Consider the following 4,462-nt stretch of genomic DNA (forward strand, 5'->3'; position numbering starts at 1 on the left):
TTAAAAAGGAAAAAAAAAAAAAAAAACCATCCTCACGATGGGGCATTAATAGGTTAGCATCTGGGAATAAGTTCTGTGAGACACCTGAGGCATCACCAGCACTTCGCTGAAAGCATTTAAGAGTTTGTGTGGAGAGGAGGGAGGTTTTCCTGGGAATCAGCCGTGTGTGCACACGCCTGGTCACCCGATCGCATCTGACCAGTGGTAAGTGCCACCATCTCCTTGGGTACAGAGTCAAGTGTTTATGTGACGAGACTCTACACCTCATCGTTTTCAGTTTCTCTTGTTTAATAAACATCTGAAGGATGAGCTGAGGCTGCTGGTGCCCTGAGCAACTCATAATGCAGATGTGGACGAAGTATCTCTTCACTCTTCCACTTCAGCCTGTTCATGTTATGGACCAAATTTCCAACGAGGAACTCAAGGAAAATTTGTACCTGCCGTATTTATGCTTTCATGTAAAAGGGTTTTGTTTTTTTTTGAGGGGGCTCTTTATACTTTCAGTGAACTTTTTTCCAAATCCTTTTCCCACTGTTTCTGTCCGATTTTAAAACAAATTACAGTTTTGTATGAATTTTTTAAAATGTACATTTTGAGACAAATGATCAAATATTTTTGAAATAACTGAATAAAAGGCATAGAATTATTAGTCTAATTGTCTCAGGTATAATTGCTTTTTACCTGGATGCTCACATTTGCTTTTTAAAGTTGCAGTTATTTTATTTCACCTCGAAGTCAGATGGTTATAAGGGAATTGTTTAGAGTGTTGCTTCAATGCATTTACAGAGTATGTTTCTTCCCCTGAAGATTGAAAAGGTTACAATTAAGATTGTTTGAAAATAGTGACATTGCTGGCAACTTTCTTTTTTGTAAGAACTTGCACCAACTGTAACCTTAAGTTTGTATGCGCAAGTGTGCTTTTATATGAAGAATGAGTTTGCGGCCATTTCAACCTCATTTCTAATGTTTTTCACTGTTAGTAGTTTCTTGCATATCTTTTGAGATAGTTGTTTATTGTGGTCATGTGAGTAAGGGAGCTGGACTTAAGGACAGAGAACAAGTCAGTTATTTTGAGTGGTGGGTAGCAGAACGCCTTTTACGTGTGTCTGTAACAGGAGGTATAAATGTGGACGGGAGTGTGCCGACGTTGAGGGGTGCTTAGGAAGCTCCAGGAGGAGGCGCACTGTGCCCAATGGCTCCCTGTCATCCACAGGGGTGTGTTCTGAGACCCTCAGTGGATCCCTGAAACCCCAGACAGGACCGGGCCCTATACACACTGTGTTTTCCTAAACATACCTACCTACAGTGAAGTCTATAAATTAGGCACAGTAAGAGAGAACAATTACAAACATACACCATAATGAAAGCTATGTGAATGTGATCTCTAAAAATTTTATCTTAACTGTGCTGCACTTATCCTTCTCCTCACGACGTGAGTTGACTGAATGGCTGTGTGGTGGGGTGACATGAGCTGTCTGCTGCAGACGCCGTGATGGAGCCTTGGGCTACTGCTGACTTGACCACATGTCAGGAGGAAGCGCACTTGCTTGGGGCGATCCTCGATCTCGACACTGATGGCTGGAGATCCGAGGTGGGACAGAGCGGGATGGTGCAAGAGTCAGCACAGTACTCAGAATGGCACACAATTTAAAACTTACACAGCATCTTCGGAACTTTCCATCTAATATTTTCAGACCATGGCTTACTGTAGTAATTGTAAAGTGAAGGTGTGGATAAGGGAGGACGACTGTGTTATGGTGTCACCTGGCTAAAAGAAGACAGGGCTGAGTCTGTGTAGAAGCCACCAGATGTCAGTGTCGGTGCTGAACAGATGCTGCCTGAGTGCTTGTGCCAGCAGTGGGCAAGGGACACAGCTGGCACAGTCAGGTGGCCTGTTTGCCCATCTCCAGAGAGAGCTTAGGAGATGGGTGCAGTTGGCTGAGGGACATGCACGGACTATGAGGACCAAGCAGGAACCGTGCACCTGAGGCAAAGGCACGGGAGAGCCAGGGCTCAGCTGGGAGAGCCAAGCGGTCAGCCTTTCTGAGCTAGCTTGCTCACTCACCTGTGCTCGGTGTTTTGGGGGAGGCAGTTGGCTGGTTGGTTTGCTTCAGTTCAGTTCAGTTGCTCAGTTGTGTCCAAATCCTTGCAACCCCATGAACTGCAACACGCCAGGCCTTCCTGTCCATCACCAACTCCTGGAGTTCACTCAAACTCACGTTCATCGAGTCAGTGATACCATCCAGCCATCTCATCCTCTGTCGTCCCCTTCTCCTCCTGCCCCCAATCCCTCCCAGCATCAGAGTCTTTCCAATGAGTCAACTCTTCGCATGAGGTGGCCAAAGTATTGGAATTTCAGCTTCAGCATCAGTCCTTCCAAAGAACACCCAAGACTGATCTCCTTTAGAATGGACTGGTTGGATCTCCTTGCAGCCCAAGGGACTCTCAAGAGTCTTCTCCAACACCACAGTTCAAAAGCATCAATTCTTCGGTGCTCAGCTTTCTTCATAGTCCAACTCTCACATCCATACATGACCACTGGAAAAACCATAGCCTTGACTAGACGGACCTTTTATGGCAAAGTGATGTCTCTGCTTTTGAATATGCTATCTAGGTTGGTCATAACTTTCCTTCCAAGGAGTAAGCGTCTTTTAATTTCATGGCTGCAGTCACCATCTGCAGTGATTTTGGAGCCCCCAAAAATAAAGTCTGACACTGTTTCCACTGTTTCCCCATCTATTTCCCATGAAGTGATGGGACCAGATGCCATGATCTTCGTTTTCTAAATGTTGAGCTAAATTTAAGCCAACTTTTTCACTCCTCTTTCACTTTCATCCAGAGGCTTTTTAGTTCCTCCTCACTTTCTGCCATAAGGGTGGTGTCATCTGCATATCTGAGGTTATTGATATTTCTCCCAGCAATCTTGATGCCAGCTTGTGCTTCTTCCAGTCCAGCGTTTCTCATGATGTACTCTGCAGAGAAGTTAAATAAGCAGGTAGACAATACACAGCCTTGACATACTCCTTTTCCTGTTTGGAACCAGTCTGTTGTTCCATGTCCAGTTCTAACTGTTGCTTCCTGACCTGCATATAGGTTTTTCAAGAGGCAGGTCAGGTGGTCTGGTATTCCCATCTCTTTCAGAATTTTCCACAGTTTATTGTGATCCACACAGTCAAAGGCTTTGGCATAGTCAATAAAGCAGAAATAGATGTTTTTCTGGAACTCTCTTCCTTTTTCCATGATCCAGCGGATGTTGGCAATTTGATCTCTGATTCCTCTGCCTTTTCTAAAACCAGCTTGAACATCTGGAAGTTCACGGTTCACGTACTGCTGAAGCCTGGCTTGGAGAATTTTGAGCATTACTTTACTAGCCTGTAAGATGAGTGCAATTGTGCGGTAGTTTGAGCATTCTTTGGCATTGCCTTTCTTTGGGATTGATTTGCTCACTTGATTGTTTTTGGAGGGAATGGTGGTGGTGAGATTTAGAGACAGTGAACACTAAGCTTGTGGTTTGAACAGAGCACTCGATGAATTGATTTCTCATAGGAACAGGCTCATGCTCCTACACCAGCAGGATATTCACTCATCCAAGTGACCCCTGATCTGGAAATCTAGAGATATCTTCTCGGGTACCCCTGAAGCCTACAGGTAACAGGCTTGACTAGATGGTATTTTCAGGCCCCTGGGAGTGCAGACAGAGTACTGGTGGTGAGAAATCCAAGACAGTACTTATAAAGGTGAAGCTGGTGGCTGACTTCAGCTGAGGAGCAGCCCTGCTTCTGGACTTCCAAAAGTGCATCAGAGCCTGGTTGACAACTGGGAGCTGTTATTCTAATCTGTTCTCCTTATCTTGAGGCCAGGCTCTCTAAGAGCAGTTTCTCTAAATTTATTTTTTTTAAGCTACAGCCAACCTCAAGAAATACATTAAACATCATGACTCATGAAACAAACATTTCATGAAACAATACGAATCCGTATACCACCCCGTGATAGTTCCTGTTCCTTTCAGGTCTGGTCAGGTCAGTTGCTCAGTCGGGAATTACATTGAATCTGTAAATGGCTCTGGGTAGTATAAGCATGTTTAGTTCAGTTCAGTCGCTCAGTCATGTCTGACTCTTTGTGACCCCATGAATCGCAGCACGCCAGGCCTCCCTGTCCATCACCATCTCCTGGAGTTCACTCAGACTCATGTCCATCGAGTCAGTGATTCCATCCAGCCATCTCATCCTCTGTCGTGCCCTTCTTCTCCTGCCCCTAATCCCTCCCAGCATCAGAGTCTTTTCCAATGAGTCAACTCTTCGAATGAGGTGGCCAAAGTACTGGAGTTTCAGCTTTAGCATCATCCCTTCCAAAGAAATCCCAGGGCAGATCTCCTTCAGAATGGACTGGTTGGATCTCCTTGCAGCCCAAGGGACTCTCAAGAGTCTTCTCCAACACCACAGTTCAAAAGCATCAATTCTTC

This window comes from Bison bison, unplaced genomic scaffold (genome assembly GCF_000754665.1).
Source record: "Bison bison bison isolate TAMUID 2011002044 unplaced genomic scaffold, Bison_UMD1.0 scf7180017864487, whole genome shotgun sequence".
In the NCBI taxonomy this organism is placed as follows: Eukaryota; Metazoa; Chordata; class Mammalia; order Artiodactyla; family Bovidae; genus Bison; species Bison bison.